Below are 15,784 nucleotides of genomic sequence, written 5' to 3' on the forward strand. Positions count from 1 at the left end.
AGCATGAATATTTATGATTGAGTCTGTAATTATGATGAAAATTATAAACAAGCAGAGCTAGTATTTAAGATGCTGGTAAGTCTTTAACAAAGAGGTGGTTTTTGTTACAACAATAAGAAACATGGATATGAGTAGTATACAAAGAAAAGGATCTTGGAATTCAAGGTGAATTGATTCTCGCTGTGGATTCTTCTCAATGTGAAGAATTTATGGTTTGAGGGAAACAAGTGAAGGCTAGCAATGACTAATCACTAAACCGTGTGCACCCGTTAGGTGCTGATAAATGCATCTTTTTAGTCAGTATTATTTAAACCAATATTCTGTGCTTCTTCCATTCTGCTTTTGTCCTTTTGTTACTTTTCTCATATCGATTCCCAGCCTCCCTCTGCTTCCATACTGTCTCTTTGGCAACATCTGATCCCATCAGAGCTATTTGTAAATCAAATCGGTGACTGTCAGTAGTGGTCATGGAGGTGCTGCAATAGAATCTGATGTGGAGGAAGAATTTCAATGAGTTAGAGGTAAGAAACAGCAGCCAAGTAATGAGCATATCCAGTGCGAACTAATTCCACATCATGTAAGTTTTAAAGGCCTAGAATTGGGTCACTGATGTTGAAATCAAATGGGCATGCATGGAGAGGGACATTTTTCCTCTCATTATGAATTGAAGTGTACTTATAAACAGAAGATTTATAGGAAGACTTGACAGTAACGTGACATAGAACAAATTGGATAGTTTTGTATTAGAAATGGTAGCATAGAGTTCTAGTTTAAGTCTAGAAGTTTTTCAAGTTTCAGGAGAGCTGTGGATTTTATCAAGAGGTGATTATGCATTATTGGAAAGCCTCTAGGTTATCCAAAGTCACGCTGTCTCCTGGTCAGCAGAGTTGTAAATAACATCAGCTGTCATGCTTTAACATTACAGTGGCTTCAAACATTTCTTAGACAGATGACCTTAGAAGGCCACTCTGGGTTCATGTGTTGTGCTCAAACAGAATACCAGCAAAGCAAAAGCAGGCAGATTAATCCTAAAATGCAGTGTCATAGTAGCAGGTGCAAATAGTAATAGAAATAAGAGAGCGGGATGACAGAAGGAGGTAAAATAAAGTGGTGTAACAGCTTATTTGGTATGTGTTTGTTTAAAATAATCAGGTTTGAGCAAACAGTGATAAGCATCAGCCAATCATGGGGTGTGTGGAGCACAGTAACCTTATAAGAGCTAGTGTGGAAATGTGCTGTCTTCCCTCAGCCTGTGGACTCTTCTGGGTGTGCTTACATACATGCCCAACCTGTGAGCAGCAATGCAGATGGGATGTGCCAAAGAAGACACTCAGGTATCGAGTTAGGGTACACTGTATGATGTTACACTGTGGAATGGCTGAATGTCACTTCTGCACTGGAAGGATCAGGTATTGAATGTAATACATCCATTATGGGGTTGTGTCTGGAGTGCACAATCTCCATCAGATGTGACCTTGGAACAGTACTTCTGCTCCGGTGGGGCTGTCTGCACAAAAATAGAAATAAAAATTGTCAATTTCTACTTGTTTGTAACCTAGAATTGTACAAATGTATACTTTGTTGTTGTGTCCTGCTGCTCTGGTACCAGTCCTTTCTCTTGTCATTGTTTCCTATTGGATTAAGCATGTTACTGTTGCCAGTCTGAATTTCCTTTCTTTACTGTTGTATGTATCATGTAGCTTCCTATTTGGGAGAGGATTGTGCCATAGATGCTCTGTGTTAATTTTTATTCAAATAGTCTGAAAGTGTTTTGACAAAAGCTGACCTTTCTGAAATTATGAAGCTTCTTAACATTCAAAAGCTAAAACAAAAGCTAGAAAGACTTTCAAAGTCACTGATGTAATGGAAAAGTTCATGTATGGGAGGGAAAAGGGAGACAAGTAGGTACTTAAAAGGGCAGCATGTATCTTTGAGTAAAGGCATTGTAGATTACGACATTTTAGGTCTGCTCCTGCTTTCAGTGATTTTGAAGCATGTAGTGTAATTTTCTGTTCAGATGTATTGTTCCATAACAGTGATACATTATAGCTAATGCTGCTGTAAAGTAGGAAAATCCAAAGGCAGACCCTTTTCTTCTGTTATTTCTAACTTCTTTCCCTAAATAGATTGATTTTTTTGGTCTTTCTGTACTGAATACTGATAGTGTTCTGACTCATCCACCCTTAAAAACCTCACCAACCACCATCAGGGGGTTGAATAGCACAGATGTGGTTCTGTGTTCTTAAGTAACCTGAGTAACATAGTGCACTTTTGAAGAGGTGATGCTGAAGGTCCTGAATCTCAAAGAATAGTGGGAAAAACACACTAAAAGGAAAAGCAAACATTCTTCCTCTCAGTCATTACTATGACCAAACTATGCACCAAACTTTTTCATTAAAAAACTGACCTGTTTGACAGGTACCTAAAGCTATCTTTAGTTTAGTAGCAGTGGCTTATCAACTAAATTTGTCCACAAGCATAGTGGCTTTTTTTTTTTTTTTTTGCTTCTCTGCAGCCTAAAAGATTATGCAGGAATGCATGATGAAACCAAATGGAAATGGAATCAGTAACTGCAGTTGTCACAGCTGAATTAAAGTTTATAATTGAAGTTTATAAAAACAGTAAGATGCATTGATGTAAGGATCATGGGTTATGCTAATCAGAAATCGGTAGTTGTGACTGAAGGTCAAGATAGGTGGGAGGGTCTTTGTGCTTTTTCAAACAGTTTAAAAGCAACATGTCTGGTTCCTTAAGTTAATGTACTGTCGTTTTTGTGGGTATTTTTGTTTGGGTTTTAGTTTGTTGGTTTTTATGGGGTTTTCTTTCTTTGTTTATTCCTGAGCAGCACCAATAGGTGAAATCCCAGTTCTGCTGCAGCAAGGCTGAAATGTGACTTAACCCTTCCTAAGAGGCTTAGGGTATGATGGTGTAGCCTGTGATTAGAAGGGGTAGGGACTATGTCAAGAGCAGGATGGCCACAAAGTGTTCTTGTCATCATGATGCCATGCTGTCTGAGGACTCCTAATTAACTGTAGCCTGAATGTAAAGCTTCATCACCATAGTGTACCTTGAGTGCTATCATGTTGAATAAAGCCACATATCTTTCAGTGGGATTGCTGAAAACTAATACTTTGTGAAAGTTTAGTTTTAGCCAATGATGGGGTGGGGGAGGCTGTGCAAGATTGTTGTCTGGATCTGATGTCTGAAAAATGCATGAACTAGATATTCCATGTTACTACAGAGGGTCTCTGTGCATATGAACAGTATTTTCACTATTCAAAGTGACTACAAGTGAGAAGTAGTGATTCAGGCATGAACAAAGCATGGGTTAGATAAATTGGGTGCTTTGACTGTTTTTTTTCTTTTCATGTTCATTTTTTTTCGTAATAATAAAAAATTAGACACAATTATAAATTAAAAAAATCTTCATTTTTTAAAACATAAACGTATATAAATGTTTATGTAAACATAAATGCAATCTGACATGGTGGCATCAAGCAGGTGCAAAATGATATTTGTAAGGTACTAAATGTCTATTTCAGATTCTCTTATCTGTTGATATGAGAGCTTTTCTAGTACATTGGACTGTGATAAATAAGGAAGAATAAATAATTGTTCGAGGCCATTATTGGTTAGTGAGAATTACAAAAAATTGTATTTCTGGAAGGTTATTTAATAAATTTCTAGCACAGGATATTTTGGTGTCTCCACTAAAGCAGACATCATGGACCTTCATAAGGAGTGGGTAAATGGATAAGATGGCTCAAGTTTCTCAGTATTTCCACTGCTGTTTGTAAACATCATGTGAAGTTTGAATTTCAGATTGTTTCAGCTTTTGAGACAACCCTAAATTTTAGGGATTGACCTAGGTGAAGTACACAAGAAATAATATCCTTTTGAACATACAGGTCACACTACTGACTTTTATATTTTGTGCTTTGCACTTGTTAAAATCTTACACAGCTATTGTCTGATTTTGGATTCAATCTTTTCTTTTTTCTCACTAACAGTAAAGATTTTAAAGAAAAGCAATCAGTAGCAACGCAAAGGGGTGCCAGTGCAAAACACTGATTGTATTTCATTTAATTCATGTATTGATCAGGTATGTCACATTGCTCCTTCTAGCCAGTTACACAGTTACACATTTTAATAAGCAAATTCTGACAGAAGACAGCAGTTGCCAGCACAAATTTAATTTCATTTTGTTTCTAGTGAATTTCTAATGAACAAGGAACTCTAAGCAGTGACATTCTCCAGATAATCAAATTCATGGTAATTGCAGTTTTTCTTTTGGAGAAATCTGTATTTGTTAGGAATCTGAAGGAAATAATTATTTCAGTGTGACTGATGCAATCAAATGGTTTACTTTGAATAAATAAAATATAAAAGAGGCTAATCAAATGAAGTGCTACTGTATGAGAGTAAAATGAAAGGCTGACAGGTTTGACAGTAGAATAAAGACCAAACCAAAGCCTTTGTTTTGACATACATGCAGATAATCAGGCAAATTCAAGTTTTTTAAGAGACCTCTTCTATAAGGGTCATTTTACAGATACGGATCGTGTAATCTGAGCCTTGCAGATTATCATTCTACTTTTAAACAAGTACAAGAGAGAGGTTTTTAATTCCTTATTTGCATAGCTGTAGATTTACACATTCACATGTTTTTGCCATTGATATTTGATTCATAGATGACTGATTTATGGTCTTGAGCAAAGGCCAAATTCAGGACACACTTTTAACTGTCAGGACTGCAAAGTCCAGAAAAATTGTTTGAAAGTCAGCACCTGTTGTAATTAATACATACAAAGCAGTAGGAGGATCCCTTCCACCTGGAGGAAATACTCCTCTTATCAGCAAGGCAATAATAATTGCAGAGATGGTATGCTAAATTAATTCAGGTGTGAATTTAGTTTTTGTTACATTTAGTGGTATAATTATCTTAAATGTAATTTTCTAAAATCAGTCGCTGCTTAGCTAAAAAACGCAAATTAAAATAAACATGTCAGTAAGAGCCACAGAAAGTACAGCAGGGTCAAGTTCTCTGCAGTAGGTGCTGAATGTAAAAGATGAAACAGGTGTGATGCAAAGGTGAACTGAAGAGCAGGTTTATTAACAGGTGGCTTTGAGCACTGCTTGACTGCAATACCAGTGGTTTCTGGATTTCCTGTGGCAGAAATAGAAGTATGAAAGGTGTCTGAGGAAGAGGCAAATAGTAGCTTTGTAGATGAGCTTGGGAAGTGTTCTTATGATAGAAGATTACTGCTCCTTATGAAAGGATTAAATGTATGTGGGAAAATTTGAGCAGATACTGTGTAGAGACTTCTGGGAGTTGCAAGAGGGGACAGGAAGAAAATCACAAAAGTGCCTGAAAGGAAAAAGAAGAAAATAGATATAATTGCTGCAATGACAAGACAACGAGCCATCTATATGTGCCCTCTATTCTGGGGCAGCAACAGCTACAGTGGCTTCAAAGAAAAATAATTTAACTGGTCTCATGGGGTGCATTTTGCATAGATCAGAACATGTTACTGAAAACTGTGGGATCAGATGCTGCACTTAAATTGTGTGTTGACAAGAGGCCTAAACAATGGCATTCCTCATGGGGGTCCAAAACAAAATTAGAAATCAGATTTCAAAAGTACTGTGGAGAAGTCAGTCCACTCAGGAAAAAGCTACAATACGTGCTTAGAGTGAAAGGGAAACAGGTGTGAAGAAACACAAGCCACTTCCTAGAGGAGTTCACATACTTGAGCATTCAAGTCTTTTTTTGGGGGGGGGGGGTTATTTTAAAAACATCCTGAAGTCATTCTAATCAAATTTCCAATCTATACACAGTGTGCCAGGGCAAGCTACAGATTTAATTTTTTAAATTTTTTAGTCTCATATGCACACAGTAATTCCAATCCAAATTTCCAATTTATTTTTTAAAAAAACCCAAATTTATCTCCTTCTGTGGTTTTATTCTTTATGTTGTATTTTATTCTTGGGAGACCCAAATGGATGAGTCCTGTCCCTTCCCAAGCATGTTAGATGAAGCATTAGAAGTCTACATTTTCAATGTGATTAGCCATGATGGAAATGAGATTCTCTCTAGCTGTCCTACATCAGCAGTGGAATAATGCAGTTCTGAGGGTGAGATCAGGTGGGAAGGAGCTCTAATTTCTGTCCCTTGGTTTTGCACCAAATTGTTTTAACTGGGACAAATTCTGTTAGAATGTTGGTGGGATATTTGTGTTTTGCTTTATAATCAAGTGTGTTTAGGCTACAGATTTCTTTATGGAAAATGTCCATTTCTCAGTGTATTGCTTGGTTTTAAAATTATGAGCTGAGCTGGAGCTCGGAGGTGGCTTGAGATCAAACATGGTTTGAAAGAATAATTATATTGCAAGCTTTCTTGTGTGTAGTCTTGTCAAATTCTATTTAATTCTACTGTCATCTTCAGTATTTTATATATTGTAGTTAGACTTCTATGGACTTTATCTTCCAATGTGTTTAGGAACAGCTTATCTTTATTTTCATTAGAAGTATGGGGGGTTTTTCTGAACTAATTGCTGATAATGCTGTGAAAATTTCACATTTAATACCTAAAATTGTCAAAACAAGCTAACAATATATGTAATTTAAATCATAAAAGAAACCACTTCTTTTGCATTCTGGATTAATTTTCTCTGGTGGTGGTATGTGGATACATTTTTCTTAAAGAGCTAAAAAAATTTTTATCTTTGCTTTGCCCAGAAACAGATAATTTTTTAAATGAACTTTCTTAGGGATAGGTTTGGAACTATATTTTGAGGCTTCTACCCTTTTTGGTGGGTACAATAAACAATTCAGAGAATTTTTACCCTTACATTTGCAAAATTGTGAAACCTAACTTCTTGTTTCTCATAATCCTAAATTCGTATCTTACATTGTTAAGTGCTGACACGATGATTCAAGTTTGGCCTTGTAAGAACCCAGTATGAATAATATTTTTAAAAGCAAGGGCATGACTTCAAGGTAGTTGTTTGTCTGTGACTTACCTCAAACCTGAGAGTTTTCTTTACATTCTAAACAAAGAACTTAGAATTTATTTAAAGGTTTGATGGAAAAGGGCAGAGAGGAATTTAGCAACATGACACTTACAAATGAAATTATTATAGACTTTGATATTTTACTGATGTTTGCTTTCCTTGAATGCAATGGTAGGAATCCTTTCTGAATTGATAAAAAGTAGTTACATTAAATCTGTGTGCTTTTAAAATACCATTGAAAAGGCCTTAGCACCCAGCTTTTTGCTATTCCAGCTTTAGGTTCAGCCCAAAGTGCCTGTACATTTCTTTTGAAGAATACTGGAAAGATTTAGACAAAAGATGATTAAAAAAGTGTTGCACTTGTGTTTGTGTAACTTGATATAATGATTTTCTGCTTGTCATTATTACATAGGCATTTAAGTCTTACTATCATTAGTAAGATCTAGACTGGAAAGGTTGGCACCATCTTGAATGAATCTTCTAGCCTTATTTACTGTATTTATTACTGGCAGTAGCTTCATGTGTTTATATACACAAATTTTACCATATTTTGGGGATGTTCCATTAGATGAAGTCCTGCCTCTTAAAACTTGATGAACATCAGAAGTTATGTTCGAATTATTCTGTGTGTTTCAGCTTGGAATTCTGTAAATGCTCACCAGACTTGCAAACTGAGGTCAGTGCAATTGTGATGTTTTTCATCTCAAACTCTCTGTGCCATCTATTATCAGACACACCTGTGAGTTTGAAATGTCACCATCAAAACCAGGCCAAGCGGTCACTGAGGAGGAGGAACAAGGAAATAGAGATGTCTTTGTGTTGTCATTTCAAAGGCAGCAGTGTTTCAATACTGCATCATAAAAAGATTTTGTGTGTTGACTTCTAGGTGTGGATCACATAAAAGTTAGCACAGAGGTTTGGGGTTTTTTTTTATATTTCAATGCTATTTCTCCTTTTAAAAGTACTATTAAAATGATTTGAACTACTCAACTTATGGGCAGTTTAGACTTTGATCTTAGCTCACATGTTTCTAGTTCATGCCACCCATATATCGTAAGCTGATTTTGTTATAAATAACCAAAAGCTGTACAGACACTATGTAAAACTATTAGTGATTTCCCTCCTCTGTTGTTGCCCTCTGGTTTCAAACTCTAGTCTTCAGATAGCTGTTAATCATATGTAATTTTTTTCACCCTGCTGATCAGGATGTGAAGGCTGAAAAAAAGCCAACTTCAAATGCTTTACTGATGTTCTCCTTATGAGCAATTTGTTTAATTGCTGTAGGAATCAAATGTGCCTGAGCTTAAATTTTAAGTCAATGGGTTCAAAGCAGAAATCAGAGCAAACAGAGCACAAGCAGTTTAATGTGTTTTTGGACACTAAATTTGTAATAATTAAACTTCTGCTAAGATATGTCTGCTGACTACTTTTGATGTCTTTATAAACAATGCTGTAATTTGACAACTTTTTTACCTCTACCCTTTATTTCAGGAAGTAAGATAGAAAACTGTGTGATTAGCTATTCTGTATAAATTTTGTAGAGAAAATTTACCTTTCAACTTCTCAGGTTTTTTTTTTTTTTCATTTATGTAAAGCTTTCAAGTCACTTTAGAAGCAGAGGGTACCACAAGTCACTGACTTCAGTTTCAGGTTTTTTAAGTGCAAGTATTAATACTCTGTTGCTTGTAGTGATCATAGTATAAGGATTAAAATTGAAATTTTCTGTTTTGAGCAGTCATTTCACCAAGCTAATGAACAGTAAAAGACTTTGAGGGAAAAGAAGGGTCTTTTGAGCAATTATTACTAACAGGCAGATGAATTTGAAAAACAGAGGATGTTTGAGTTCTGAGGAAGTAAACAATTTCTAGGAAGGGAAATCCACCTTTTTGTGTGTTTATTTTTCAAAGATAGGAAACTACCTGTTAGGTGTAAAACTTCATGGAGACAAAATAAGATATCGGCTTCAGATTATATTACCTTTGACTTCCAGTTTTCAGGTTAAGAGCCCCTCTTCCAGTGTTGCTTTGTACAATTTCAACCACCTTAGATTTATGGTGTGACACAGGTGCTCTTTCCTCTACCCAATGTGCAAAATATGTAGATTAGTATTGGTCCAGCTTTCAGTTTGTTGCTGTTTAAGAATGTTTTTAAGGATCTTTTCACCTTCCTGAGTGGCACTGGCCTTTGCATTATGAATTAGGGTCTCTTTAATGGCTTAATTTTCCTAAGGAGTATACACTGCATCTTATAAAATGTGTAGTCATACTGGCTACTAAAAACAGAGATAGCAAAGATGTCATGTTTTAGAGTTGTGTCTGTAGACTTCCTTGTGGAAGAGTTTCTCCCTTCAGGGGAAAAGTCTGTGGTGGAAAATATGGCTGCAGTTTAGAATTCCTTATTACTGATGTTCACTTGCCAGCAGTGGAAGCGTACTGACGGAGAAGAATTAGGAAATTTCTAAAAATTCCTGAAGTAATGTCACCCACGGTGACTATGCTCTTCTTATCTCTGTTTTGCCACTTAAATGAGTGGTCAAATTCTGTTAGCTGAAAAATTGGTTCTGACCTACAGATAATTCAACACAGAGCAATTAAGTGGCAGCACATCTGTAACATCCTGCAGTGCCTTGAGTACAGCAAACATCAGATTGTCTTTCCTCAGCTAGGAAGAACATGAATATAGCTCAAACAAATGTTTCAGACTAATAGCCTGTTCTGAAATTTAACAATCCTGTAAAGAACACGAAGAACAAACAAAAACTGTGAAAGAGCTCTCATTTTCACTCAGCTGAAGCAATATATTATAATGTGCCTCTGCTAACAAGAAGACAAAACAAACACAAACTCAATACTGATTTCCTGAGCCATTTCCTAGTGGGCTAGGACTAAGTGGGGTATAGAGTATCCACTGGGGAGTGTTTGTATTGTGCTTTACCTTCACCTTTGGGAGCTGTAAAACTTCTTGGAAACCTTCCCTGGAGTTCCCTTCCCTCCAGGCTACTAGTATGAGGACTTGTCAAATCTTTGGGGAAATTATGATCTTCAGGAACAAAGAGATTTGAACAAGAAGGGATCCATTTTATGCTTCAGGAGCTTCCTGTTGAGTGTGCTACATCATATTGCAGAAAGGAGGTTTTTTTATAGGGGGCAGGAGCAGGCTTGGTAGGCTCAGCACCTTTTCTAGCTTATAAGCAACATGAAGATGAAGGTGGAGGCAGTAGCTACAAGCAGGTTCAGTCTGCTGGTGTCATGTGCCTGAGCTCTTGAAATAATTACCTGCTTTGCAGCCTGAAGGACTGATAATTGTCACGATTATGTGAAACTGTGAGCAGCAAAGAGTTTGCCAAGGCAATTGTGTCGTGGTGAGCTTTTTCTGACTTCAGTTGTTTCTATTATGTCAATATCATATGTTGACATTAGAGGTAGGAAACAAATACAAATGTTGGATTGCTGAAGGCCAGATATTGCCTTTGAAATCAGGCTAATGGGGGGAAAAAAGAATTATCAGAAAAATACTAGACTCTGAGCCTTGTGTGCTCTGTAACATTTATGTTCCAAAATGCTGAAGAGTTATCTCTTTAGGTTGTGTTTTCAGTTGGTTGATCATAGTAATAAAATTAATAAACTGACTAAATGGACACTGATAGAAAGACAGTTCTCTACACTGTTCTTTGATTTGTAGTAAGAGGTTTTGTATCATTTGAGATGACAAATGTTCATCCTGGGCTTCAGTGCCTGAACGCTTCTGTTGCAGTAGCTTGGCTGTTTCCTACCTTCTGTGCTATGAGTAGCAGAAAATGTTAAAATTACTTAATTGGTAGAGCTAAGGACTGTTTTTCATATAGGTCCCTTATTTTTTCATTACTAGCCTGGCAGCTTTAGCAAATTGGCAGAAAACCATTGTGTTAATTATTGAGAAGCCTAAATTCCTTTGTGGATTTAGTCATGGTAATTGGAATAGAGGCTGAATAGAGAGTGCGGAGGTGTAAAGCTGGCCTAGCCATAATCTGTTGCTTTAAGAAAAAGCAGAATGGTGTTAGGGCTTGTGTGCTCTGTAACATAAGTCTTCCTGAAGCGGAAGGAAGGATTTGGGACTTGTGTTGCTTCTCTGGATTTCTTTTTCCTTACATGGACCAACAGCTTGAGAGTGGCAGCTGCACACAGGATCTTGGCCCCAGAGCCTGGTGATGGCAGTTCTCCCTTGAGAAATGGGCACAGTTTTATCCATAGAGAACTCTGGGAAGGTGTTAATGTTTCAGACTATATTGTTTGGGTGTGAATATTTCAGAGTTACTGAAAGCAGTTGCTCAAATTTTCCTTTTCCCAGGTAAGTTTTTTCTTCATTAAGTTTATTGAGAGGGAGTCCAACCCTTGCTCTGTGAGCCACATGAAGGATGTGATTATTCCATGAAATAGGGCCAGTGTCCTCAGAAGACCAGACAATAGCATGACGCTTGGTATTGTGTCACGGAAGTGAGAGATGTGACTGTAAATCCTTCTGGAAGTTTAATCCAGGTTTTCCATGCCCATGGCAGGTGTTTTAATGTACAGTGTTTTTAAAAATACCATGGTGGCATAACATAATCTTCCATGGTTTTGAATAAAGAGTGGAAGAAACCTGAGAATACCTTTTGGACATTTGTGCCTCAGATTTAAGACTGATAAAACACAAGGTTGTACAGGACAGCTGTTACAAAAATCATTTCATTAGGGAAGGCATTGATGGCTTGGTTCAGGAGGAGAATTTTAGCTACCTGTGAAGACATACAGATGCCTAGAAATTTGGGTCTATATTAAAAAAGGGTATTTTTAAAATTGCTACTTTTCATTTCGACTCCCAATACCCTGTTACTTGCATTGGTAAGTCACAGGTTGAGAGTCCTAGCTTGTTTACATTTCTGAGGTTTAGACCTTTAGGAAAACCCCACTCCATAAAGCCCTCAGCACCCTCCCAAAAACAGCCACAGTCTTACAGAGGAGCTAAGCACATTCTAGCAAAAAACAGGACTGAAGGACAAATAACTTTGTACCAAGTTCTTGAAACAATGGCCTAGCAATGTATATTAAGAGTGAGATTAACAATAACCTTCTGTTCCCCATTTCCTGAAAAGGCCTTTTCATATTTATTTTCCTGTTCATTTTTAACTGTTTGCTCTTGGAACAGAGGAAGTTAGTTTTACTAGCAAAATAGGCAGGCATAATTAATCCTGTTGGTCCAGTTTCAGAATGATAGCTGCAGTAGCTGTAGTAATTTTTCACATCATTGTGAGAGCAGTCACACAGTTTGCACTCAGTTATATGGAGTTGGCAAAGTATTGGAATTGGTTCTAACAGATGACTAAAAGCCTTTAAATATTTAGATAATATGCTTTCAGTAGTTGAAGGTGTTGAAATGCCTGAGATTTCACTTCAAAGTTGAGAGTATCCTTATGTTTTAATGTAGTTATTTGGTGCTGATTTAAAGGTATAATAATTTTTAATGGATTCTATATTATATAATGGTGTTATTAAACATATTAAAATTTATAACATAACTGATTATTGTAACTGTGAAATGTCTTAGAAAAAATGGCTAGGGGTTTTAGTGTAACATAAATCTAAAGTCAAAAATGATAGCTAGGTATTCCATCCTGTCCACGAGCATGGCCACCCTTCTTCATAGCTCCATTGCTTTTCAGCAGTGGAGGCTGCTGAAAGCTCATGAGACATTGAAAAAAAAGTCTTATTTGTAAGATCCTTCGAGTTCATATATGTTTAAAACACTTCTGAGACTAGGTGAAATCGAGGACATTGTGATCCATAGCTTTCCTTCTGTGGATTTCTTTTTTCCTGCACTATAAAAAATACTCTTTTCAGAGATTGAGATGATCAGTTCTATGAATGAATGCTCTCAAGGGAGACTTTTGAAAACAAAGTATGTCCATTTTGCTTCCATTCTCTATCATTAATTTAATGTTGCATGTCATAATTCAAATGAAATTCAAGAAATACGGGCATTTGGGGGAAAAAAATGAACAAATTGAAGAAACCACATCCATACTCCTCATTTCTTCCTGAGGCAGGTGATGTGCAATTCATTAAAACACATTATCATACTACTCAAAGGTATTGCACTAATATTAAAGTATATTAATAGAATCTTGTATAGAATAATGCAAAGAAAAGGAGTCATTGCACCTGGCTGTGCAGTGTTCACCTGCATATCTTGAAATGTACAGGGACACTTCTCAAAAGGAGTATTCTCCTTCAGCCATTCCATATCAAGCTTCAGTGACTCAACTGTATTTGAAAGGCTAAGATTAGAAAAACCAGGAGTTCCTTCATATGAATCTGTGCATTGAAGCAAGTATGCAAATTTTGTCTCTCAGTATTTTGGACAACCTTCTGTATCTCTTACCCATCAAGATTCTTTCCTCTGGTTTATGAAAATCTCTGTAATGTTTGTCCTTTAGTGTCTGGCCACAGAGCTCCTGGAGTCTTGCACCAAGTACCTACATCAGCAGTGTGAACTGTTCACTTCTTGGTCATGTTTGAATTCTTTAATACCAAAAATTGATTAACTCACACTGGAGCAGGTCACTAAAGAAATTATATTCTAAATTTTAGTATTGCTGATAGCCATTAAATGAGTATATTGTCAATCTCTGAGTAGCACAAAGTGACAGTCTTGGCAGTAATGACACATTTGTCTGTTTTACTAATAAACATACATATACATTTATCTTTGAGACCTAGATGATATATGTGATATTTCTGACATCTCATGTTTCCTGTGGAAAAAGATGGTTTGATTTGTATCCAGTAGCTAAAGCACCTTAGTATATATTGGACCAGTGCTTATGCCATGTTTAGTAAACACTATAAATGTTAATAGATAAACTGCCATTTATTTACACAAATACAGTTACAGAGAGTGTGTGAAGAACAAGGTACCAAAATGGGCTAAGGGCTGCTGGTGACTCAGCTAATGGTAAATCTGTCTTCTGAGAAAATGTCTCTGAAAAGAAATGCTGAGCTGCAAAATGTTGTGTATTAAATTATGTCAGTTGTTAAATGATACTCCTAATAATGACTTTAACACATACTTGTAGTTTTGTGGTTGTGTAGTGTTAGTATTCAGTGTGTGGTTATTTATTGATTTAGCTTGTTATGACCAGAAAGCATTATGGATGGCAAGGTAATGTAGAATCTGACACTAGTGGTCTGGTAGATACAGGCCTTGCATTTATTTACAAACTGTACTGCATGTTCCACCTGACTATTACAGCTCTCAAGCTGGCTATAACTCAGACATTATCTGAAATTCAAGCTGTTGGAGTCCTTGAATATCTTTGTTCATGAATCTCAAATATAAACTGAGCTTTTTATCATTGCTGAACTAGATTTATGGTAAAATGATGGTCTTAAACTAGACATCAGGAATGAAGTAGCAATAATGATTAATTTAACAGGTTGGTATTTAGAGTTTGTGGGGATTGTAGCTTCCTTTAAATGCTGTGACACTAAAAATAGCTGAGATCAAATGGAAAGGATGTTTTTTGAGCTCATACAGAAGGAATTTGTGCTATATTTTTACATTTAGCAGCTTTTTTGTTATTGTTTTAAGTGTTTTATAGCTAATGATTTTAATGCAAGTCTTCAAGAAAAAATGTACTTTTCATGGTTTTTTTATAACAGTGAGCATTGCTTTACTCTTTTAACAGTTTACTAAATAGCTTGTCTGGCATGTACCCATACATCTTCCAAACAGCTACTGTTCACAAATAAATCAGAAATTAAGGTGTCCCATGGTGTTCTAAAATGTTATCAAATGAATGTGCTTAAGTAGACGTGACTGGAAATTCAGCAGATACTGAAACATTTTGCAGTCTTACCACACCAGTCTGTTTTAGGTTTTGAGCTGTAAGAGTAACTTTAAGTCTCATAATTTTCCTTGAACAAAAGCAACAAAAAATTTCAGTGGCAGTACCTAACAGTGTGGTGATGTTTGAGGAGTTTTTCTGAAGCAAAACCAAAAACTGCTGAGATATGCAGAGGGAGGTTATAGAGAGGGATATGTTGGAACCTTTCTCCTCTACCAGATGAAGCTGCAAAAAACTGAACAGTGATAATTTTTCACAGATTCAGTTTATCTGTGTTTTCTTAATCTTCAAAGTAAATAGCTTTTATGTACTCATCAAGATGGTCAGGGTCTTTTCCTTGAGTCATTAATACTTGCTGTTTCTCAGTATTTTTACATTATGGGAGGATTGGTTGGCAGTGTGACAGAGGACAGGGGGATATTTATCATGTCACTAAATGGCCCTGGTCAAAAAAAATGGAGTGCCAGCAGCCTCAGGTCACTAGGCTTCCAAAATAGTACTGTTGCTGAAACTGGAAACTTGAGATGCAAAGTAGAACCAAACTGTTGGCTTCAGTCTTGGTGTACTGATTTCTCCTGTCCTTGAATGTGTATACTTGTCAGATATGATGGATTTCAATGCACATAGAATTACTCCCATCTCAGATGGAACCTTGTGTAGAGAAGGAAAAACACCTTCAGATATAACAAAACTCAAAAGGTGTTCTTCACATTAAAAAACATCCATGGTGTTTCATTGTCTGAGCTAAAAGTTATAATCTTCAAGGTCCCTGATTTCCTTTTAGCAGTGGTTTCATTTGTTTTTTTTCATCAACAGTGGTTGTTCCCTGCTCTTTCTGTTTCTTTAAATAAAAAATTGGACTATGAACAAAGCTTTTTTGCTATGGATTTCCTGATTTTTTTAGCTTGGG

The 15,784-nt window shown here is 36.4% G+C and overlaps 1 protein-coding gene across 31 annotated transcripts in view; it reads left to right on the forward strand.

The window, feature by feature from the left end:
• Positions 1-15,784, forward strand: part of SORBS2 (sorbin and SH3 domain containing 2) — a 163,210-nt gene that overhangs the window by 20,355 nt on the left and 127,071 nt on the right. Inside the window, exon 2 of one of the 31 annotated variants that reach the window (XM_079305618.1) lies at positions 379-521. The exons of 28 other annotated variants lie outside the window; for them this stretch is intronic. The gene's annotated coding sequence lies outside the window, so the exon portion shown is untranslated. Of the gene's footprint in view, positions 1-378; positions 522-2,518; positions 2,637-15,784 lie in introns of those variants that run through there. 2 more of the 31 variants (XM_079305621.1, XM_079305589.1) reach the window with 2 other exon arrangements.

The sequence above is a fragment of the Erithacus rubecula genome (assembly GCF_903797595.1).
Source record: "Erithacus rubecula genome assembly, chromosome: 5".
NCBI classification, from domain to species: domain Eukaryota; kingdom Metazoa; phylum Chordata; class Aves; order Passeriformes; family Muscicapidae; genus Erithacus; species Erithacus rubecula.